The sequence below is a fragment of the Kogia breviceps genome, chromosome 4 (assembly GCF_026419965.1).
Source record: "Kogia breviceps isolate mKogBre1 chromosome 4, mKogBre1 haplotype 1, whole genome shotgun sequence".
Taxonomy (NCBI): Eukaryota; Metazoa; Chordata; class Mammalia; order Artiodactyla; family Physeteridae; genus Kogia; species Kogia breviceps.
This window is the reverse complement of record NC_081313.1, coordinates 62034149-62059185: the sequence shown is the minus strand read 5'-3', so window position 1 is coordinate 62059185 and position 25037 is coordinate 62034149. Positions and strand designations below refer to the sequence as shown.

Here is a 25037-nt window from a genome sequence, read left to right as displayed (position 1 = left end):
TATGTCTGAGTAACTTTTTAGTAGGTTATGGAATTTGAGATATTACCAACTGTTTTCTGTTGTACCATGCCTGCAGAAGTTGAGTGCAAGGTGTTGAGTATGTCTGGTCTTCATGTCGCCAAACACATGGGGAATACTTCCCAACTGATAATTGGCCACTCAGTGAGCTCTCTGATTCTCAGAGTGTCTCCTGTTTTATGATAACAATTCTAATCTGGTTAGAAAAAAAAAAAAACGAGGCAGGTTAAGTCATCAAATTGCTGAGCTGGTCCCCCTCCACCCAGGGCATCTCACACATCATTGTGCGTTTGGGCACACTTCACAGAGCTCTCTCATTGAATCTTGACAATCCAGCGTCATCCTAATTAGAAAGTCCAAGAAGTGATCTAGTTCCTGAATTTCCTTAGAGCTTCTGAGCTTTGTTTTGGATTTCTAATGTGGTGGTGTTCTTTCATTCAATTAAATGTTTACTGTTTCTAAAGAAGTTTTACTAAGAACTGCTAGTGCCCCAGCGGCAGTTAAATTGTGTTATCAGGGTGCGCGAGCATGTGTGTGTCTGTGTGTGCGCGTTTGATATAGCCATTTTGGAGCCTCGACCTTGATCCAAAGACACTGTCCAGCATGGGCCCCTTGTATCCAGGGCAGACATTTGGGAGCAATCAGAGCAAAGGCAACTAGCAGACACAGCAACTGTTCTGCTGGTCCCGGACTCCAGTGTCGTTAGCATGCTGGTCTTTGACCAGACAGTTCCTTTATTGCTGAAATGATTGGGAACTCAGCTGTTGACAGATACACACACAGAATGGCATGTCCCCCCTTAGGTGTATGGTTTTTCCAGGTGAAGCCTTTATCTTCAGCTTCAGGTGAGCCTTTATCTTATCTTTCTCTCTCTCTCTTTTTTTTTTTTTTTTTTTTTGTGGTACGCGGGCCTCTCACTGTTGTGGCCTCTCCTGTTGCGGAGCACAGGCTCCGGACACGCAGGCTCAGTGGCCATGGCTCACGGGCCCAGCCGCTCCGTGGCATGTGGGATCTTCCCGGATCAGGGCACGAACCCGTGTCGCCTGCATTGGCAGGCGGATTCTCGACCACTGTGCCACCAGGGAAGCCCTATCTTATCTTTCTCTTAAAGAAGAAGCAAAATCTCCAAAATCGGTTTCCAAGTTTCATTGTAAAGCTGCACCCAGGTATTGACATTTCTGGGGAAGAGTTTGCTTTTTTCTACTTCCAGAACACAGTTGACGCATAATTTGCGAACCGCTTTCTACTTTGATCACGTCACTTGTCAGCTGTGATTTGATGGCTGGTTTGTCTTATCTACTATGGGAGTTTTGATACTGATGTGAAAGAAAAACTTAGAAGTACTTGTTTCCAGGGAACGTTGGTTTTAAATGGAATATCTTAGGCTTTTGCTTTACAAAAGGACTGTAGGTGTTGTGGGGGTTTTTTTTGTATTTATTTTTGGCTGCGTTGGGTCTTTGTTGCTGTGCGCGGACTTTTTCTAGTTGCAAAGAGTGGGGGCTACTCTTGTTGCGGCATGTGGGCTTCTCATTGCGGTGGCTTCTCTTGTTGCAGAGCACGGGCTCTTGGCACTCGAGCTTCAGTAGTTGTGGCACGTGAGCTTCAGTAGTTGTGGCACACAGGCTTCAGTAGTTGTGGCTTGCGGGCTCTAGAGTGCAGGCTCAGTAGTTGTGGCACACGGGCTTACTTGCTCCGCGGCATGTGAGATCTTCCCAGACCAGGGCTCGAACCCGTGTCCCCTGCCTTGGCAGGCGAGTTCTTAACCACTGCATCACCAGGGATGCCCCCTGTAGGTGTTGTTTTGATCACTCTCATGTCCTCTTTCAGTTACGAAATGACTATTTTCTGTTTCTTAAGAGTCTTTTTACAATTATTATGGATCTGAGTTGGAAGGAGGCCTTCAGATAACTAGGTAATAAAAGTAACTTTTTCAAATAGGCAAAAGAGTGAAAAAATGTTCTCTTCCATCTCTTAATGAGAAAGAGTAAATTCCCTGAATTTTAAACGCTTCCTTTTCTCTATAGAGCATTTCTTAGAAGGAGTGGTTTCTGAGGCTTTCGGAATTCTCTTCTCTCAGGTTCTTTCTTCAAAGCTAGAGGCAGCCTTCGTTGGCTCCCTTTAGACTGATGCCACGGATGCTTATCTTTCCTCTCCTTTATTTCCTGGTGGGCAAGCCCTGCTGCTCACCTCGCCTTTGTTTTATGTGCCTGCCTGGGGTTGCTGCTGCAGAGAAGTGCTTCTACCCTTTATGGCTACAATCTGAAAAAGAAAACAAATAGCTGAAGCTCCATCAAGTCCCAGCAGGCTGGGGAAGATAGTTCTCATCCTCCTTGTTCCTGGGTTCAAAGTGCACCTTGCATTTTACAGGGGTGATAGCCCTCCCAGGTGCTGGTTTGAGTGGGCCTGCGTTTGAGCCTGGTGGACAATTAACCACGCTGACCTCTTCCTCTTGCCTCTGCCTTTCTGGCTGAGTTGACATTACTGCTCTGAGTGGGAAGCAGCTGCTGCTCCTTTGAGCGGAGCACCAGGCAGGGGTGGGGGGACATTTGATCCTGTTCAAAGGGGATGTCTCTGAAGCATGAAGATTGAACTGATTGTGACCCCACCCGAGGGGGGAAGCAGAAGCACCCTCTGGAGAGCTGGCCAGGAGGAAGCCATCAATTACTAATCCCGTTGGCCTGTGGGGTCTTCAGGGTCTCATATCCATTTAAAAGAGAGAGAATTAGGGTTGAAGGTAATAAAATAGGCCTTAAATTAGAGGAGCAGGGGGTCATTCTTATCAAATTTTGTGGTTGTTATGGAGGAATAAAAGGCAGAGGAGATAATTTCATTAGCCCCTTTAAGATCTGTATCACAGGGCGATGGCATTTGGGGGTGGAGCAGAGCCTCACAGGGGCTGGCCAGTTGCCTCCTGGTAAATCTAGAGCCCGATTTCAATAGCACTGGGGAGGGCTTGGGAGGCCCAGTGATCATTTAGGGCACTGTGGTCAGGAAAAGAGTTTCTCCTGCTGCAAATGAGTTAGTGACTTCAAACCAGCTGATACCAGGTCTTGATGGACCACTTGGCCTGTTCCTCAGGAACATGGCATTCACACTGAAAATGCATCCGCCAGACAAGAGAGCTCGTTCAGAGCTGGGACGGTGTCTTTACCTCTGAGGAGGGCTTGCCAGTCATCTGTTGTCGAGGTCACTGCTTCAGAGCATGATGGCCCCAGAATTCCGGTGAGTGAGCTGAGCAAGTGTTCAGGTGCCGGGGAGCGAGAAGAACGGTGAGGCTGTGCCTTCTGTTTGATGAGCCCTGTTCTGTTCATGGTGTACTTGCACTTCTGCCGCTTCATAAAGACCCTGCTGGGTAGGCAGGTATTTCTGTCCATGTTTAGGGAGCCAGGCAGAGAGAGGTTATGTGACTTGCCCTCTCTGGGTAGGGAAGTGGGGGATCTGGGATTCTATCCCTGGACTTCTGACTTTCAAATTCAGCCCTCTGTGATGGTAATGAGAAGAAACCAAGGAAGGAGGAAGAGGGGTGAATGATAGAGAGTCCTCCAAGGGAGGGGAGAGAAAAGTTTGATGATCAGTAGATAGTCCTCTATACCAGCCACCAGCTGGCACCATTCCCCAAGGCAGCCTGGTTTCTTTCTGAGGGTGAGCAGTGATCCAGGTGGGCAGGGCAAGGGAGGTGGGAGTTGGTGGGGGGGCGTTGGAGAGAGGGCACGATGGGAATGGCTCTTTGTATGTATGAAACAGTCCTGAGTAAAGTCTTGAGTAACGTCTGGAGAGCCTGTGTCTATGATCAGAAAGGCCAAGCCATCAGCTGTCTGCATCACTGCTTCTGGGTGGTTTATTTCCAGGGCCCAGCCTTTTCCATGTCCATCTTCATTTCCACTCTTACGATCTCATATCTGCTTGCTTTCCAGTCTCCAGCTTCTCCTTCTCTGCTGTAGACATTTCCGCTTAATATTTGTGAACTTAGCTGTGAATAAAAAGAAAACTTCTATTAAGATGTGCTAATAAAAACCTTAACCACTAGTAAGTACATTTAATTATAGCTTCAGTTTGTATAGTTCTTTATAAAGTTCTATCCCCGCATTAGTTCAGGAGCCGCTATTTCCCCGTACAAGTTGATGATGGAGACCATAGATGCCTCCCTTTTGGGTGGGTGTGGTGCTCTTGGGAACTCCAGCCAGTGTTTTCCTAAAATGTTGTCTGAGGGGAATTTTGGGGGTTGGAGGAAGATTTTCAGTTGTTTCACTGGTGCTTCTCCATATCCTGTACAAACACCTTTGCCCTTACAGTCCTCAGAGGCCCTCTTACTTTGGCCATGTACTGTTCTTTTCCTTCATTACTGTGGCTAATCAGAAGTTGGCTGGACTTCAGTGACTTTTAAAAGCCTTTCTTTCTGGCTGTGTCCAGGCAGTTGAAGTGCAGTGTCAGAAATGATGTGAGTTGATGAAGAAGAAATAAACAAACCCAGGCAACATGTGAGGAAGCCTTGGCAGCCCTGCTTCTGTTTGTCTGTAGTTTTGATCTCAAGGAACCAGATTGCCTCTGTGTAGAAGGAACAAGGCCATGAGGGTCCCTGTGCCGGGAGCCTGAGCTGTGCCTGCCTGTGGGCCTTCTGTGTTAGGGCTACACTTAGTCTCCTAAACTCTGGGATGAAAATGAGTCGTTTATGTTCAGCAGAGTGCAGAGAAGTCACACGTCTGCAACCTGAGCTATATGAATATGGAGTAAAAATGGCATCTGTTCAGGGAAGCAGAACATTCCAGAATGCTTCAGTCCCCTCTTGGCACCAAAGCCAAGAGTGGAGAATAGGAGAGCTGGGAGGGACTTGAAAGAGCTTCTTGTCCAAGCCTTTTAATTTCAGTCCAAGACACTGAATGACTTGGCCCAGGCTCTGCCCAAGCTCTGTCTTGTTTGTACAGCTTCATACATTTGGTCCCTGGCATGTTTTATAATAGGTGCTTCATGTGCACTTCTTAGGTGGGTGAATGATATACATGAAGCTATGACTTCGGGCTCCCAGTCTAGTGCTCTTTGAGATACTTTTATAGGCTGAAAAGTCGGTAAGAAGTGGTGTCAAGTAGCTTGTACATAGTTGAGGCTTTCTTGAGATTACAGGTAGGTTAGAAAATTGAGACGCAGCAAGATTAAACTGATGCCTTAAAGTTGGTGGTGAAGTTGACAGCAAGACAGGCTTTCTCAGGCTTGGGGGTGGCTGGGAGGCAGGATGCCACGTGGTAGCCTGGGTGAGGGGTGCCCTGTGGAGTTGGGCGGAGCCTGTGCCTTGCGGAGGTGGTGGTCCCAATCAGTCTGGAGGAATCAGGACAACTTTGGAGGTTGGGTTTGAAGTTGCCCCTCTACCCAAGAACAGTATCTGACAGCCAGAGCCCACCCTCCTTTTGTGGTTCAGTGCTTCCTTTTCAGAGGGACATGCTACTTGGAGCTTATCAGACTTGCAGTCTGTTGGTGGACGTGTGTGTGTGAGTGTACATGGTGCTCTGGGTATGAGTGGAAGGCCCGGATATGTTTGAGCACTGTAGCCAGAGCAGGAGGACTCAGTCCTCCACACTGATAGATGCCACTGACCAGTAAATCAGGCTCTCCACCACTCCCAGCCTCATTTTGAAAATAGCAGCCCTTCTGTCAGTGGCCCCAGCCAAGTAAATAAACCAAGTCGTGCAGTGTCATGTGTCTAGAGATCCACAGTGGTGGCAAGCATGCAGCTGCTTTCAGGCTGGTAACTCAAAGCATTGCGGTTCATTTATCTCCCTTATTTAACCTCCCAGTTAACTCACAAAAAGATTTACCATTGCAAGCGAGTTTTAAACTTTAGAGTAGTTATAGGAGATTAATTCAAGATGCAGAGTTGCCAAAGAGAGTTTGGAAGGTCAAGATATTCTGTTTGAATTCACAATCACTGAAGAGATGTCATTGTTTACTGCTTGGTTGGTTTCATCCACCCACTCTGGCCCAGCCTCCTAGCCTGGCTGAGCATTTTGCATCTTTTTAAATTGACCTCTAGGCTTCACCACCTGGCCTTGATGTCCGGGGGTGAGTGTCCTTCCTCTGGAACCCTTGGCACCTGACCACTTTCAGGTGGACTTTCTGTGCTGCCTCAGAGGGAGAGAGCACAGTTCCTTCTGGAAACATGTTCCAGCCGACAAGTCCCTTCACAGGTTCACCAGACCTCTGCTGATGCTGGCTTTGCATGACATCTCCTTGCTTCTCTTCAGGAAATAGGCAGCAGACATCCAGTCTCCTGGTGGGTCTAACCCTGATTGATGCCTACAGGAAGGTACCAGTAGGTTATCGGCTTCTGCTCTGTGTTATAGATCACAGGGCTTATTGATCTAAAGCTGGCAGGCATTCTGCAGGCCAGAGGTGGGCCTGACCAGGTCTCCAAAGCAGCAAGAAGAATGATGACTGTTGGATGAGTTATTAGATCTTGAATAAAAAGAACAAACTTAATCTTGCACAGTGGCATTAATCATTACTTTGTTTTTTAGTGAAAGTCAGGCCTGGAGAAGTGATTTTGTGATAGTGCCGGCATGGTCTGGTGTTTGAACTTCTCATGGGGGCTGTTCCTTGGCACTGATATGGTTCTTTGTGATCCTATGCTGTTCAGTGCTAGCGTAGTGCTTTGGAAGTGAACAGTAAATATTGTACTCGAACCCAAAACATTTTATATGAAAAACCATACAAATTAGAAACATTCAATTTTTAAGAATTCATATATGTTGATAAAAACAGTGTTTGGAGCATCTGGTTTCTTGAATTCATTTACATGTGGGGAAAACTTGATTATTCTCTTCAGATTTCTTGAAAGTACAAAGAAAATTGAGGTGAGAGTGCCTGACTTCCCAGCTGTGAGCCCTGAGCTTTTATTAAAGGTGATTTAGAAAGCAAACCTTTTAGTGGGAAAGTGTTTTGATACTGCCTGTTGGTGAAGGCATACTTTTTGTTTATTTATTTACTCATTTTATTGCATGTGATAATCGTTTCAATTCAGTAGTTCTCTTTCTCTCTCTTTTTTTTTTCTTTTAAAGCAATCTATGGGGATTTGTAACCACAATGGCAAAAAAAAAAAAAAAAGTCATGGAGGTTTATATAGTAGTGTTCATGTTTACAAAATTAAATGCTGAAATGTGATGGAATTCTCTATTCATAGGGTTCCAGCTTGCTTATAAAAGTTTAGTAAGTTAGAAGATTTATTAACCTTCATAATTTTCTTATTGTAAAGTAAAATCATAGTATATGTACATTCATTAGTCACTCCCCAAATAATGTATAAATCATGTAGGTGCAGTTTTATAGGGAGTAGGTAGGAGAGTAAGAATCAAAGTTTGTAGTTATTTTGCAAGCATCTTGCTCCTGTTTTTGTAACACAAATCAGAGAAGTCTTTCATGTGCCCATCTGTTTTTCTTCCATTTATACCTTCTGTATTTTCTGTAGGTGATTTCCTCCCTTGTGCTCTTTCCCCAGAACCAGTATTAAATCCCAGATCATCATGCCAGTTTCATCACCCTCTGTTTGTAAGGACTCAACCGTAGGGTCTTCATTGGAGGACCGAGTTCTTCCTCCAGTCAGGCCAGGTCCCAAGGATGTCTTGGTCTGTGTCTCTGGGTCCTTTCTGGATCCCAGTTGTACCTAATGAGTAGCCCAGCTCACCTTGAATCTGAAGAGTATGCATTGTCTATAGCCTAAACTTGTTAATGATTAAACACACAGGATTAGATGTTGTTTGGTGAGTATGCGGCCTGTTTAAGTATATATTTTACCGGTTAACAAACACTAGAGAGCTATATATCAGGCTCTTTGGAGGAGAGAGTGTTTGGGAGACAGCCCTTCTCAGCCGCATGTTGTCACAGGGGGGAGTGGGCTCTGTGTTTGGGCAGGATCTGGGATGGGGCAGAACCAGCCTTGAGTTAGGCAGGCCTAGGTTCCGGTCCCCACTCCCAACTCCTAGGATCCATGGCCCTAGGCAAGTTACCAATCTCTCTAGGCCTTGGTTTCCTTATCTGTGAAATGGAGAGAATTGTTATAATAATAGAGGCAACCTCTGTAAGGCATATCTGGAACACAGTAAGTGGTGGTTTATCACCACTGTTAAAATAGGAGCAAGTCAGCTTTAAGTAATCCAAGAACTCTGAAAGTTTCTCCCGAATTGTTGGCCCCTCAAGCGGAGGTGCTCAAAGCAGTTTTTGTAGCTGACGTTTTCAGGCATGTGGTGTGTTTAATGCAGGTGCCGCCCTTTCCCTGTTGAAGCTCGCTGTGAGTTTCCTGGCAATCCTTGCCTTGCTTGCCCTTTCTTCAGCTGGCAGCTTCTGTAATCTGGCCTTTCTCAGGGCTTCCTTTGCCTTAAGGATCAAAGGAGTGTGTATTTTGACATGAGGTAAAATTAATAGTCGTCATTTAAAAGTTAGTCCTGTGGTCATATTTGTTAGCCGGTATGTGTTTCTCAGGAGTGAGGGCCACACTCCATGGTGATGTGTGGGATAGCTAAGGTTCTCCCTCCTAGGGCAGAAATCTTTGTTGGAAAGGGGGTTCAAAGCCCCCAAATTGTATAAAAAGTGTTTATGTTTATCCTGGGAGAATGGCAACATATCACGTGCTGTTAATGGGCCTGGCCCGCACTGCAGTTTGTGCCAACTCAGCGATGTAATTTATTTCACTGAGGGAATTGTGCTTTTTTTGTGCCATGGCTGGGTGTCATTGAAACCTTATTTTAAGAGGAAAATAGCAGTTAATGTTAGAAATAGGAAATAGCTTTACAAATTTGTGGTGGAAGAGACCCAATAAAAATGGCTGTCAGAAGTTCCCCAAAGGTGAACATCAGAATTTATGAGAAGTGTTTTCTGCCTGGTAAGTTGACAGCTTTTGATTCGTAAGTATAAACCAAAGGATGAGTGCCATGAACAGAGCAGAGCATGTGTGAATGTTACTGTAGGGAAGAAAGTCAGTCCCTGGGCTGTTCAGGCAGTCATCTGTGTTGTCTTACAGACAGGTGGCAGAGGACCGGCTGTGTTTGGTCAGATTAGGCCATGTCTGTGTCAGTGTTGCTATTGTTCTCCTGCTGGGAGATGACAGATGGGAGAGGCTGTCCTGAAAGAGCGGCTGTTAATCTGTAACTCAGGGTTTGCTCGCACCCATGCATAAACATTTCAGCTCATTATTTTAAGAAACAAAAGACCACAGCATACAGCAGCCCCTCAGTTCTGATTTGTTTAAAGTTCATTTTCTGGTTTGCTTGTCTGTAGTATTACTGATGTGACTGGGTCATCTAAATTAAAAGGGACTCTTAAAAATTACGTTAAAGAATGATTTCATGATGAGAGTTATGACTTTCAAACTTTGAGGAGACCTCTTTTTTTAAAATGACATATTCCAGTGGAGCCATGGCCTCTGCATTTGACTCATAGAAATTCAACTGTACATGCATGGTGCAAAAACAGAGGAGAGAGAAAAAGCAATGAAAATGATGGGGAACTGCTAACAGTCTGCTCAATTAGAGTGTGTGCTTTAGAGCAGGATTTCTCAACCTTGCTGCCATGGGCATTTTTGTGCTGAATCATTCTTCACTGTGGAGGCTGTCCTGTGTATTGTAGGATGTTAAGCAGCATCTCTTGTCTCTGCCGACTGGACGCCAGCAGAACTCGCCTCCCCTAGTTGTAAAGATCTGAATTCTCCAGACACTGCCCCTTCTCCCCTGTGGGCTGGGGGCAGGAAACGGGGAGAAGCAAGATCATCTTGGCTGAGAACCACTACCTTAGAGTGAGAGTGTTAGGTTCTTTTCACTCTGTTGTTACCTCAGGTGACCTGGGTTCCAGGTCCTCTCATACATACATCATCTTGCCTTACTGGGTATGATTGAGTTAAAAGAAAATAAAAACTGAGGCCTAACAAGTGTAAATTGCAAAGGATAACTCAGAGAAAATGAGTTTAAAGCATTGGGGATTATGCCTCAAGCGAGAGCGGCCTCAGTGAAATCACTCCTAGAAGTTTCTGAAGGCCAAAACCTTATAAAGAAAAGTGACTGGTCCAAGGGGGAAGGGGGGAGGGTGGGAGGAATTGGGACATTGGGATTGATTTATATACACTATTGATACTATGTATAAAATACATAACTAATGAGAACCTACTGTATAGAACAGGGAACTCTACTCAGTGCTCTGTGGTGATCTAAATGGGAAGGAAATCCAAAAAAGGTGATATATGTATACGTATAGCTGATTCATTTTGCTATACAGTAAAAATTAACACAACGTTGTAAAACAGCTATACTCCAACAAAAATTAATGTAAAAAAAAAGAAAAGCGATTGGTGCTTTTACACAAATCCTTTCTTTGTCCGTTCAGAATTTCTTGGTAATAGTTGGGACTCATTGCCAATTTCTAAACCCCAAGTCTGTTTATTGAGTCTGGATAATACCACTGGGCTGTTTCCCTGCTGTTTTTGACCAGTTTTCTGAAAAGCAGTCACTGGTTCCTTTTTCTCAGCCTCAGCATCCCGAAACAGGCAATTCTGAATGGATATGTTCAAGGCTCAGTGCAAACTACCTTTGTCAGAGTCTTTGAATTATTTTTCATACAGTATGGCTGGGGAGGTTCTGGATTTTAAAAACAAGCTTTCTGGGCTTCCCTGGTGGCACAGTGGTTGAGAATCCGCCTGCCGATGCAGGGGACACGGGTTCATGCCCCGGTCCGGGAAGATCCCACATGGCGCGGAGCGGCTGGGCCCGTGAGCCATGGCCGCTGAGCCTGCGCGTCCGGAGCCTGTGCTCCGCAACGGGAGAGGCCCGCGTACCACAAAACAAACAAACAAACAAAAAACCTTTCTTTCCTTGAATCTGGGTGGGCTTGTCACTCCCCTCACCAGTAGAGTGTCAACATGTGACTTCCAAGGCTAGGTCATAAAAGGCCATGCAGTTTTGCCTTGATGGTGGGAACACTGCTCTTCAAGTCCTGAGCCGTCATTTAAGAGGTCTGCCCTATGGTCATTGTGGCAGGTGCTCCAGGGGACAGTTTCGGGTAAACTCAACCTTCCAGCCAGCCCCACTGACATGTGAATGAAGCCATCTTGGACCCTCCAGACTAGCACATCCATCTACTACCTAATGACCCCTGCTGACCCCTGCCATTGCTGCATGGAATGGAAGCATCACTCAGCTGCTCCTTGCCCAGATTCCTGGCACACAGAATGTGAGACACTATCAAAGTGGTTGATTTAGATGACCCCTAATAAAATAAATCAACCACTTTGTCTAGTGTGCTATAAAACTTATTCTAGAAGCTTCTTGAGAGGTGGTTTCTTGGTCTTCTAAAGAAATTTTGAAGGGTAATCATGACTGCACATGTTATGCCTCACTGCTGACTGTGATGTTTCTTGGGCATTAAAAATATTTTAAAAATATTTTAATTTTAACAACTATTCAGCAAATAAAAGTGAAGTTGCTATGGTTTAATCTGGAGATAAGGGTCAGAGCCCTTGCCTTCATCTGGTGTCTTATGCCACATTAATGCTCTCTTTGCCCAAGGCAACTCTTCAGAACCTCCCTGAAGCTGCACAGTTTGAAAGAGCTTTTCAGTTATTCTTACAAGATTAGATCAATTTGCCCTAAAGCCAGTACTGGGGTTGCATGCACTTTAAAAGGTATGTCTCCTGGAGGTGATCAGAATTCAAGTATAGTTTGTAAAAATGGAATCTTTGGGCGTCTGGCTGCGTGTCTGTGTGCTTGTGAGCAGCCAGAATGACTGTCCCTTAGGCTGACCCAGTTAGGGAGGGAAAACATAGAATTATTTGTACTTACCTTTTTCTTACAAGAGAACTGATAGTGTCTTTGTAAATGTGAAGTTACTGGCACTTTTAAGAAGCCTGGAAATAACATAAGACCATCATAAGAAGAGACTTGTGATGCTTCAGCTTCTAAGTGTGCATAATGAGTTCTCCCAGAAGCCAGGGTTTGCTTCCGGAAAGTCAGGATTAACAATTCACATGCAGGGATCATTTCTCCTAACTTAGGGCAGGTGGGTGGGGTGGGCTTCCCACATATAAACAAGTCCAGGTTGTTAGGGGTATGGGCATCCAGGATGTCACTGTTGATGCTGATGTCAGTGACGAGCATCAAACTAGTCTCAGGGACTGTTAGCTGTTATCTGACAAGGAGAGTGGTAGTTATCTTCTGCAGAGCCAGGGAGGACTGCTGGTGAACATCAGGCTGCCTTAGGGTGAGCTGGAAGGCTACCCACATTCTGAATTCCTTGTAGCATCCTTTCCTTTTCTCTCTGGGATATGTCAGTTCACAGTCCAGGGATTAGGGGGGCTGAGCATCTGTTGGCATGGTGTTCTGAAATTTGGATATGACTACCTTGGAATTCTTGCCAGAATCCCTTTCTGGCTTTGTGATTTTTGTGTTAAATGTCCTCAGAAGCAATCCATAGTCAGAATGGCTACAAAGAAAACCTGAGAAAGGATGTTTGCATTTGCTAAGGGAATGGGAGAGTGGGGAAGAGAGGAGTAGAGGGAAGAATGAAGGAGGAGAACAGGAGAGAGGAGGAATGGGTGAGGGGCTGGAGGACACAGTGTGACTGTTGGTCCTGAGAGCATGAATGCCACTGGCCCCTTCAGATCCCACATCCTGGCACCGGCTTTGCAAAGGTGAGCTCTCTCTGTGTCGTCATCTAGGGGAGTTACCTTTGGGTGGTCCTGCTGGCGTGTTGCCTCATCAGATGGCAGAGAAGAGAGGGCAGGCTGAGGAAGCAGTGTGGTTGTGTTTCTTGCATATCTATCATTATGACCATCTTGGTTATTTGTATTTTTGGAGCCAAGTGAGCGGTTCCCTTTGTGTCAGAATAGAGGTTCTTATTAATTGTAGTACCAGGTTTTGGCTCCAAATTGGATTTTTTGTTTTTGGACAATCTGAGTTCTTTTGTGTTAGTCTGAACAGAGGGAAGGGCTTCTCATCTGTAGATTGGAGATCGTCTGGCAGGTCCTAAGTTAATTTGAAATCTTGGGCTTAAGAGTTTATGAAAGAACAGATTAAGAATGCCTACCATATATGGATTTGTTTTTATTTTTTTAATATTATTTATTGATTGAGTTTTGGCTGTGTTGGGTCTTGTTGCTGTGCGCGGGCTTTCTGTAGTTGCGGTGAGCAGGGGCTACACTTTGTTGCGTTGCGTGGGCTTCTTATTGCTGTGGCTTCTCTTGCTGCAGAGCCTGGGCTCTAGGCTCCTGGGCTTCAGTAGTTGCAGCACGCAGGCTCAGTAGTTGTGGCTCACGGGCTCTAGAGTGCAGGCTCAGTGTTTGTGGCGCACGGGCTTAGTTGCTCTGCAGCATGTGGGATCTTCCCGGACCAGGGATCGTACCCGTGTCCCCTGCATTGGCAGGCGGATTCTTAACCACTGCGCCACCAGGGAAGTCTGTATATGGATTTGTTTTTAGAAAACAGTTTTCTGTCAGCTGCTGAGTCCTGATGACTTCTCAAGCATTTGGATTGTTTTTAGTCTAATTGCCAAACTAACAATGCAGCATTGAGGCAGGGGAAGGGAGGAAATATGGTATGTGTCTTCCTCTTGTCTCTCCTTTCTTTCTTCATCTGCCTTTGCTTTCTAAAAGGTATTTTTTGTTTTAGTTTTCTTGATGTCCTTTTGATTTGCTTTTCTGTTTACCGTAATGGTTCTGTGGCAAACCCAAACACTCTCCTCCCTTGCCCCTCCACATTCCAGGGGTGTTTGGATCTGGAAGGGGGGATTTTAGCATCCCCAAAGGCTTTTTAGGATTTCCCAAAGGCTTTTAGGAAATAGGGACCAGGGATCCTAAATGTCTACATAGGAATCCCTCCTGAAATGTTAATTAATACTGCCTGCATTGTAGATGGCATTCGGAGGCTCTTCCACAATTTATGGTAGAGAAAGAATCTTGACCCTTGATTTATAAACTCTGACTAGCTAAGATAAAACAAGCTAGTCGAGTTGAGTGGTTAAAAGGCCAGGCTTTGGAGCCAAACTGCCTGGGTTTGAAACCAGAGCTAACATTTGCCAGCTGGGTGATCTTTGGGACACTACTTAAAGTCTCTTTGCTTCAGTACCCTCATCTGTAAATAGGGGTTAATAATACTTCATAGGGGGCTTCCCTGGTGGTGCAGTTGTTGAGAATCTGCCTGCCAGTGCAGGGTATACGGGTTCAAGCCCTGGTCTGGGAAGATCCCACATGCCGCGGAGCAACTAGGCCCGTGAGCCACAACTACTGAGCCTGCGCGTCTGGAGCCTGTGCTCTGCAACAAGAGATGCCGGGACAGTGAGAGGCCCGCGCACCGCGAAGAAGAGTGGCCCCTGCTTGCCGCAACTAGAGAAAGACCTGGCACAGAAACGAAGACCCAACACAGCCAAAAATAAATAAATTAATTAAAAATAATAATAATAATACTTCATAGGTTTTTGTGATGATCGAATGGGTTAGAATACTTGGCATATTTTAAGTATTCAGCAGTTACTTCTTTCTAATAAAATATCATTCTAAATGATCTCAAGGCCTTACCCCTATTCTTAAATCTTTTAGTCTTGTTGTCTTTTTCTGAACATAAGCCATATTGATGGTCAGACGTTTATATTTACAGACCCCAATATGAATTTTACCACAATTTAAAATTCAAATATAACAAAATGGTTCAAGAGTATTTCTTTTTAAAAAAATAATCTTTGGCTGCGTTGGGTCTTCATTGCTGCACGTGTGCTTTCTCTCATTGTGGCGAGCGGGGGCTACTCTTCGTTGTGGTGCGAGGGCTCCTCATTGGGGTGGCTTCCCTTGTTGCAGAGCATGGGCTCTAGGCACACGGGCTTCAGTAGTTGTGGCTTGTGGGCTCTAGAGCGCAGGCTCAGTAGTTGTGGCGCACGGGTTTAGTTGCTCCACAGCATGTGGGATCTTTCCAGACCAGGTTGTGAACCTGTGTCCCCTGCATTGGCAGGCGGATTCTTAACCACTGTGCCACCAGGGAAGTCTTACCTAAGAGTATTTCTTAAAGACTTTTAATGAAATTGGGTAGAGTCTTGCAATAGAAACAATGTTTGTATGCTAGATACCCTGAGAAGAACTTGTAATAGTCTGATTTAGGACTGCTTTTCTAATTCTAGAGGTGGGCTAAAAAATAGATTCTTTCTCCTTAAAATGAGTGGGTTTTACCCAGAGCCTCAGATGTTCAGAGTATGGGTAACAACGAGCTTTCTTGACCTTCCACACCCTCCTGAGACCCAGTGGAGATGAGCCCCCCTAGCCACGGAAGGTGGGTAGAGTTGTTCTAGTAGCATTTTATCTGTTGGGCCCTTCTTCCTAGGGGTCCAGCTAGAAATGGTGCCCATGCAAACCAGGCCAGTCTGCCCAATGGCATTGAGGGAGACCAGACCAGATTCAGGGCCAGGACTGTCCAGGTATATTTTACCCATGAAGGCTTTTAAAACTTAGAGCTAAACCCCGTCATCCACTAATGTTTCTAACACAGCATTGCTGCCCAGGCCATCAGTCAGCAAGCATTGTTTCGAAGTTCTGTTCTTCAGTTATTGTAGAGTACTCTCTGGCCACCTAGGAAAGAAAGTGCTGTTATTATTATTTTTAAAAATTTATTTATTTATTTATCAATTTATTTATCTATCTATCCATCCATCCATCCATCCATCCATCCCTCCCTCCATCCCTCCCTCCTTCCCACTCTGGGTCTTCGTTGCGGCATGCGGGATCTTTAGTTGGGGCACATGGGATCTTTTAGTTGCAGCATGCAGGCTTCTTAGTTGTGGCATGCACGCAAGATCAAACCCAGGCCCCCTGCATTGGGAGTGTGGAGTCTTACCCACGGGACCACCAGGGAAGTACCGGAACTGTTGTTATTAAGTGGCATTTGCCTGGGGTATACTAGGCCCCAGGGAGGATACTGACCAGGTCTCTCTTACAAAGACAGCTGTTGACTCCTTCCAGTTATTTTCTTGGTAATCCTTTAATGGTGATATTAACATCCCCATTTTGTACCTGATGAAACTGAGTCACAGGTTTAACAACTACTGACACCCCCCACCCCCACCCCCCCACAAAAATAAGCTTCCTAAAAACTTCCTCCCCCCATCACAAACAATTCCACCACCCAAAAAGTTTGACAGCTTTCCCAAGATTGTACAGCCAATAAGTAGGAGAACTGGATTTTGGACCACATCTCTGTTTAAGCCAAAGCCTGTTTTAAATCACTACTTTGGCCTTTCTCTTAGTATGAAATACACATGGATAGTCCATTTTGAAATGGATTTAAAAATTTGAAACTGAGAATAACAAACAAGCACAGAGAGATGGAAATCACTCATGATAGGAGAAGGTTGACTTTATGTAAACAGAAGGCAGTAATAATTAGCATCTGTTTTATGCCAATCTTCATGACCTCCCTATAGAGTATTAGATCCATCTTACAGATGAGGCAATAGAGGTTCAGTGAGTATAAGTAAATTGTGTAAATAACACAACCAGTAGGTGAAAAGCAGGAATATGAATTCTTTTCTCACCACACCATGCTGTGAAAATGCTGGGAAGGCCTCATTGCCTCATCACTTCCAGTCACTTCTAGGGTACATGGAACAATCCTGGAATTAAGACCCAGGAAAACCAAGTGTATCTTCCAGGCTTCTCACTGTCTTATGGAATCAACAGCCTTTACCTTAAATTCATTTCTCATCCAGGAAACTTAACCATGGCTAAAGAGAGAAATAGCCCACAAGGGAGGAAGAGGACTGACAAAGGAGGCATGACCTCTAAGTTGTCGGTTCCATGGACTTGGCCTTGTTCCTGTGGCTTCTGCTCTGCAGAACTTGGAAAAGAGCCAGTGAGAATTGGCATTCTTTGCACCAGCAAATGCATCAACTTTGATGCACAACTGCCTGCCCCACTGAGCCACCCCATCTTTCTGGTGCCTTATCTGCCAGTAAGACCTGAGGGTTGCCAGGTGTGCATGTGTTGGAGCTCACTGGGGAGGAGAGGCTGGGATGTGTCTGTCTGTCCTGGAGCAATTAGTGGACCATCTCACATGCATCATGAAGGTTGGCTCTTTGCTGAGCCTTAACTCATTAGGAAATCGCTATCTCCCCAGCCCATTTGGTGCTGGCCTTCAGGGCAGTGTAAATAGAGGATCAAGTACTGCTATAAAATGGAGTCCAGTGCTTTTGATTCAACCCCTGGCACCAGGCCTCTGAGCCAACATTACAGGAGCTGGTTTCATAGCAGTAATTCTGGGTATTGGGGCAAGGAATGGCAGCCTTTGTGTAGGGGAAATATGCCATGGGTAGGTAGTTGACTGCTTATTAGTTTACTCTTTCAGCCAAATTATTTTTGTTGCTATTAAAAATTAATTTTAATAATTGCTTTTGGATCAAGCTGTTGAATAACTGAGCCAAGTTTTCACGCCCAATGAACTTTTATAGCAAACTCTCCTCTCTTTATGGGGTTATTATGAGGATGATACTTGTAAAGCACTTTAACTGCTTAACAGAAGGCTCTGGATAAATAGTGGTGGTACTTTCAGAGTTTTGGATCATACACTGGCATTTCAGTTCTAAAAGATGCAGATCATACTCTCCTACTAACCATTTACTTCGGTGGCTATTTTCCCATTTTTAATTTCTATAGAGCCACCTATGCAAAAGACTTGGAGTGATTTTTATTTTTCCGTAATTTTATTCAACTGTTTAAAAAAATCTCTTTGAGAGGAAATGTTTTCAGCGTATCAAAGTTTGAATAGTAAGTAGATAGTTGAAAATTCTCTATTGTCAGTGAATAGCCAACTTTGCAACAAAATGTCTAGTGAAAGGGGAGTCCTTTACTATCAAAAATGTTATTTTCCTACTGTTCTCTTCTGTTTTGCCTTTCATCTTAGGGAAAACACCAAAACATAAACATTGTTTTTTTGTTCTTTCAGAGAGAAATACAATCCCTAAAAGGGACTAGCATACAATGTACTGTGGGTTTTTAAAGAATGAAGCACCTATTTTGTGTGTGTGTGTGTGTAGCCAAAGGCTTGTCTGTACAACATGTGGGGAAAATGGAATTAGAAAAAGACTCCCCTTTGTGGCCTCAGTACATTCTGAGTTTTAGCTATAGATTTTCAGTAAGACTTAAAGTTTGAGCTCCCACATGATCCATTATATACACGGCAGCTGTCGGGATTGTTAAAAATGTAAATTAGATAGAGTACATTCATTCACTGCTTAAAATCTTCCAATCCTTTCCTGTTGCACATAGGATAAAATCCAAATTCCTTGGCATGATGCATGAGGTCCTGTCTGCTTCGCCAGCCCCAGCTCATCCTGCTCGAGTCCTGAGACCTTTTTCCTGGTACTCGGCCACCAAGCTCCTGCCCTACTCAGGACTTTCACATGTGGCCGTTTGCCCTGAGATGCTCTTGTCCCAGGTCTCTGGTGTGCCTTCCTGAGGCTTGGGGCTCAGCACTACCCCCCAGGCTCTGGTGTGTCAGTTATTGAAAAAAGAGCTCAGAAGCCTCCAGGGTCAGGGTCAGGTGGTGATTCTTATCCCAGCAGGGTGTAGATACAGACAAGGAACAGAGGTCAAGGCCCAGGCTTAGTTCCACTTTGAAAGTCTTTCTTCTATACCTCAGCCTACATTGACCTTGCCCTGCACTGTACTGTCCTTGGAGCCAGGCCACACAGTTTAGAGCTGCCTATTCCCTGGCCCAGTCTGCTGTCAGCTTTCTGCTGACAAGGCAGGCACTGCCATCCCTCGCTTGATGAACACTGGAATTATGTCTTGTTTGATTTTAAAAACTAGTGCCTTGGAAGAATTCATACCCCTATCCGTTTGTTTGATGGCTTGTAGCAATTCATAAACTATTTTTTTTTTTTTTTTTTGCAATAACTAAGCAATGAAAACTGAATCTGGAGCTGTACGACTTAACTCTGCCTCTTGCTTCTTGGGAAAAAACACTTATACATCCTATTAATGCCCAGGCAATGCTCTTTTCTTTATTTAGGGTCTAATCATATCTTCTTTTTGCCATGTGATAGATGTCAGCATATTTGTATAATCCCTGAATATGGCAAAAAAGTCACATTTTTAAAACATATTAAGAATTATTCAAGAATGCACAGGAGAGAGAGGGAGAGGGAGAGAGGAAGGAATGAGAGGGAAGGGGGTGGGGAGGGGAAGGGGAGGGAAGAACAGTAACTGCTAGAGAAACTCTTCTTTGCTGCTTTAATTGTTAGAGAGATCGGACTTTGAGGTTGGTCTGCATTGGAGAGACTACTGATGGCGTACTTTTCCCTGGACTATGTAGCCTTCTTGCTTAATATCTTTCTTATTTGCTGATGCCCTGAATTTTTAGAATATTTGAAGGGGGGGCTTCTCCCCACCCACCTGTAGTGTGTACCACAGTTCTAGACCCATAGTCGGCCTCCAGTAGGGACCTGTTAACTGGTAATTGTTTAGATCCTTTGCTCCTTGAGTGGAATCTTGCCAGCACAGTTTACCCTTGAACAATGCAGGGGTGAGGGGTGCCAACCCCCCACTTGCAGTTGAAAATCTATGTATAACTTGACTTACCCAAAACTTAACTACTGATAGCCTACTGTTGACCAGAAGCCTTACTGATAACATAAGCAGTCTGTTAACACATGTCTTGTATGTTACGTGTATTATATTCTGTATTCTTACTCTAAAGTAAGCTGGAGGAAGAAAAATGTTAAGAAAATCATAAGGAAAATACATTTACAATACTGTACTTATCAATACCATAAGTTCACATCATCTGTTTACAAGATGAATCGTCTGTCAGTACCTACATCAGTATTGTGTTATATGATGCAAAACACTGTAGAGGTTATATGTATTGTTAACACTAGACATCAGAAATGAAGAGTGTGAAAAAGAAATTCATATTTATTTACAGGTGTAATGATTCATGCATTGATAATGAAGAAGAAGCAATGTAATTGCTTTATGGTAGCCTAGTATAGTAATCAATGTGATTGCTTCACAGTAGCCTAGCCTATACACTAATGAGTGAACCGTTATACAGTTTTTATGGCATAGTCATTAATAGTACAGTATTGGAAACATTGTTACTTTTTAAAGAAACCACTTACCTGTGATGATTGGCTGATACACAGTTTTCTCCAATTACAAGAGAGAGAGGCATATTCTACTGTAATGCTTTCTTTGAAAGCAAAGTTATAAAACCATAAGAAAATGAACACATTATTAGTTTTATATTAAATATTACTCACCTTAATGCCCATGTAAGTATAGACTAGTATCTACTTCTATACATCCATGACCTACCCGACTTTTTCTTAATTTTTTTTGATATTTCTAGGCTATGCCATTCGTCTGTAAGTTTTTAAAATTGTCACAAATCTCCAAAAAAGTTGACAGTACATTTATCGATTAAAAGCCTGTGTATAAGTAGACGTGTGCTGTTCAAACCCGTGTTGTTCAAGGGTCAACTGTATTTGGTGGGTGTGCTTAGACCAAGTCTTTTCCGGTGGCCATGGGCTGCCTTATCTCCTCTCTCTCCTTTCATCACCTCTGGGTAAAGTTTCATTTTAGCATCATTCCCTACCCAGACAGAGCACATGCTGAGTACAGAGGGCCCGCCTGGCATTCCCTGAACTAGGACCTGCAGTTCCACCTGCCCCTCGTGGAGTCATGGAGCAGGAAAGTGCGTATGTGCTGCCCAGAAGGCTGGTCCAGTGGGCTCAGGTGGGGCGGACTGGAGGCAGCTCTGCCCAGCTCTGTCCAGGCCGGTCTGGCTAGAGGACTCCAGGAGTGCTTGGAGCTGTTAGCCAGGCAGGCTGTTTCTACTCAGCAGCTGCTGATGTATGGTTGTGAATTTTCACCCTATGAATAAAGGATGACTCTTACTGTCTCTAGAAAAAATTCCTTTTTTTAAAAAAAAAATATATTAGTGACTTTTTCTCCCCCCAAATGGAAGAAGCTTAATTTTCTGGTTTCTTTTCTGTTGTTTCAAAAAAATGCTTAATGTAGAAAGTTCAAACAACACAGAAAAGTACAGGTAGAGGGCAAGCCATGCCAAGTACTAACCTTCTAAAGGTAATTATTGCCCATATTTTTGATAATTATCATACATATGTACACACAACCTTAGATACATGAAATCATTTTACAAGGCATTGTTTTATTCTTTGCTTCACAATAAATTGTGGTAGTCTTTCCATGTCAATAAATTTAGACACCTCCTTTTTAATATCTGAAGAATATTCCATTTTATGAATGTGCTGTGGTTTATTTAATCAAACTCTTATAGATGGAATATTTTCCCTGTTGTGAATAATACTCCATTAAATGTCCTTGTACTATACTTCTCTAATGATCTCACAGGGTAAATGGATTAAAACTACTGAGTCAGAGTATTTTGGATTTTCATGCAGGTTGACCAAGTACTATCAGAAAAGTTGAACCATTTTTTATTATCCCATAATGAAGGAAAGCCCTTGCTGACTTTCTTTAATGTTGTACTTTAATGTATTTTATTTTTTAAAATTTATGTATTTATGTATGTATGTATTTATTTGGCTGCGTTGGGTCTTAGTTGCAGTACGCAGGATCTTTGTTGTAGCCTGCGGGATCTTTCGTTGAGGCGTGTGGGCTCTTCATTGTGGCATGTGGGTTTCTCTTTAGTTGTGGCACGTGGGCTCAGTAGTTGTGGCATGTGGGCTCTCTAGTTGTGGCGCACAGCTCTAGAGCACGCAGGCTCAGTAGTTGAGGCACATGGGCTTAGTTGCCCCACGGCATGTGGGATCTTAGTTCCCCAACCAGGGATTGAACCTGGGTCCCCTGCATTGGAAGGCGGCTTCTTAACCAGTGGACCACCAGGGAAGTCCCTTTAATGTATTTTTAAATGATTACATTTTCCAAACTTTTTAGCTACTCTTTTTTCTTGGCAAATATATTTGGGATAACTACATAAGAAGAGATTTAATGATTAATTTTGTAGCTTCAGTGGTTAAAAACCAAAAATGAATATCCAGTGTACATTTTCCCTCACATTATTCTGGTATGCAGTTGTATCTTTTTTTGGCTTTCATATTTAGTCACCACATTGGAAGTTATGTAATTAAAGCAGTGCCTCTTTTCAGTCTTTATTTTGAAGAGTCTGTCATGCTCCAAATTTTCATATTACTCCTAAAACTTTGCCAAAGAGGGCTTTTTGACAGTAAAAGTAGCAAATACTATTTTGCTATTTGATAGGGATTTAAAAAAATAACTGGAGTTCTTATTTGGAGGTGTAATCTTCAGGTGAGTATTCTAGCATTTTTACCAAGGAAGCACTGCTTTCATGACCATCTCTGGTTTCTTCTAGAATGCTTTCTCCATTCCTTTCAATCTGTGAGAGTTTTCCCAGATCCATGTGATTCATGACCTGTTGTTCCACCTCTTTGAACTTTATCTCCTTGATCTCATTTGTCCATCCCCTGGTGTCACCTGAAACTTTTTACCAGTTCATTGGTTAATTGCTTATCTTTCTTTTACACTTTCTTGAGTTCATGTAATGATAGGGAGGGATATCATGTATCTTCTTAAAAAGCTTTTTTGGTGTGTGTTCTTTTACTGCCTGGAGTGATTTAACATTTGAAGTTCATTATGTGCTCCCTTTGTCTGGGCCTTACACAGGTCCACAAAACACAGACTTTGGCTGTTGAGATTATTGCAATACCAAGGTGTAGGCACCTTTAGCTTAAGGGAAAAAAACAATACCAACTTCCTTTGTTTAGAACCTTATTTGGAATTTGAAAGGATGAGTTTTAAAGTAGTTTGGGAGAAATTTTTCAATGTCTTCTCTCCTCCTTAGGTAAAGCCTTCCAGAGGAGACAGACTTTTCATGTTGAATTTTGATTTAAAAGACTGGGGTCACTAACTGGAGGGCAGGGATAGCTATTGAAGAGGCTAGTCTAGAATAACATGGGAATGAGAGCTGGGAAACAAGAGGAGGGGAGTAACACAAAAAAGATGCACAAAAAAGACATCTTGGAGAAGGTTGGTGGAGCAGATACGGCAAATTTTATTTGTATTTAGATCACAGCTTTTGTGTGTGTGTGTGTGTGTGTGTGTGTGTGTGTGTGTGGTATGCGGGCCTCTCACTGTTGTGGCCTCTCCCGTTGCAGAGCACAGGCTCCGGACGTGCAGGCTCAGCGGCCATGGCTCACGGGCCCAGCCGCTCCGTGGCATGTGGGATCTTCCCGGACCGGGGCATGAACCCGTGTCCCCTGTATTGGCAGGCAGATTCTCAACCACTGCTCCACTAGGGAAGCCCCATAGCTTATTTTTAAATATCCTTTGTTCACGTCAGAGTGGCAAAATATAAACCTATGGAAAGAGATACACGACAACTTTGGGTGTGGATTTGTAGAAGAGAGGGGTCTGTGATAGACCCAATGAGGCTGCTATCTTTTCACACCCAGTACTCAGGCTGCAGGGCAAACCAGAATGTGGGGGACTTTAATTGGGGATGTTGAATGAAGTGTTTGCTCATCCATCTAGCTGAATGACAGGGTTCCAGGCTAGAGTTGAGTACTCTGTGACAGTTCATGCTGTTTTCTTGCAAACAGCTGGATTCACCCAGTGTCTAAGCCTTCTCAGGGCGAATTGTATGAAAAGGACTCTTTCAGGACACTAAGGTGCTAACAAACTGTTGCTTTAGTGCTATTTAATAACTCACAGTCTTAGTGCAGTAAGTGGTAATTAATTACTGACTCTTTGAGCCACTGGGGAACCATTTGGTAATTACTGCTTCATTGCTGTTTAATAAATTTCTGTTTTACATTAAATAGGGCTCTGCAGTAATTCACAGCCTAATCCCCAGTGGCAGAAAAAAAGTTACTGCTGCTTCTGGAGATGCTTGTCTAAGTGACTAGATGGTCACTTAGGCAGGGAAAGTAAAGGTGCAAGAAAGTCTTTCAAATTAATGGTGCCTGGACTTCTGGATTTCATGGACTAGTTTTCTTGTATTTTTGTTTTGTTTTGTTTTGTTTTTGTGTTTAGAGACATACTTAGGGTTGCTAATTTTTTTATTTTGTCAATTACTTTTCCCCTAAAGAAGCCTGACTCAAGAGCTCATTGCCTAGGGCATAGTGGGCACTTGGTAAACACCAGCTGAGTTGAATGGAGTTACACATTTTAGGACAGACTTTTTGCTGATGATACCTGTTTAATTTTATTCCTCTTTCATCAGAGCTCATACTGGAGATGTTAATTTTGTAAAATGTGTTCTTGAATATGGCTGACTAAGGAAATTTCACTTTATGTGGGGATTGTGAGGGTTAAGTAACAAATGTGGAAGCTTTGGAAGGGCATCAAACCAGATTGTAAATGTAAGGTAGTTAATATTGTCCACTGACAATACTACACAGAAATGATTAATCTTGGATTATATTAAATTCTGGGGAACTCTAAAATATAGAACTGATTAATCTAAAGATAATTCATCCTCAGGTTGTTGTGTCTTGATTCCTGAGCTAAATTTATGACAGGTCAAAGGAGAAAGTCTTAAGATTGATTTAATTAACATTGATACTTTAAAAAAGAAGCATAAAGGCTGCCTTTTCTGTGATTTTGCCTATCATAGAAGCTGGATGTGTCATAAGGTGACCTGTCTGAATTCTATCCAGTTTAGGTGGCATCGTGGTCATGGTGGTAGTAATGGTGACATAAAAAATACTAAAAATCCGGGCTTCCCTGGTGGCACAGTGGTTGAGAGTCCGCCTGCTGATGCAGGGGACGCGGGTTCATGCCCCGGTCTGGGAGGATCCCACATGCCACAGAGCGGCTGTGCCCGTGAGCCATGGCCGCTGAGTCTGCACGTCCGGAGCCTGTGCTCCGCAATGGGAGAGGCCACAATAGTGAGAGGCCCGCGTACCGCAAACAAACAAACAAACAAACAAAAACACACTAAACTAAAAATCCTGGTGAGTATTTTGAAGGATAGTGGAAGGAATGATTGGCAGCTAATGACATAGAAAAGTGG

The 25037-nt window shown here is 43.7% G+C and overlaps 1 protein-coding gene across 5 annotated transcripts in view; it reads left to right on the top strand.

The window, feature by feature from the left end:
* Nucleotides 1–25037, top strand: part of LHFPL2 (LHFPL tetraspan subfamily member 2) — a 184910-nt gene that overhangs the window by 14983 nt on the left and 144890 nt on the right. The window contains exon 1 of one of the 5 annotated variants that reach the window (XM_067031194.1): nucleotides 7502–7763. The exons of the other annotated variants lie outside the window; for them this stretch is intronic. The gene's annotated coding sequence lies outside the window, so the exon portion shown is untranslated. Of the gene's footprint in view, nucleotides 1–7501; nucleotides 7764–25037 lie in introns of those variants that run through there. 5 annotated transcript variants of the gene reach the window in all.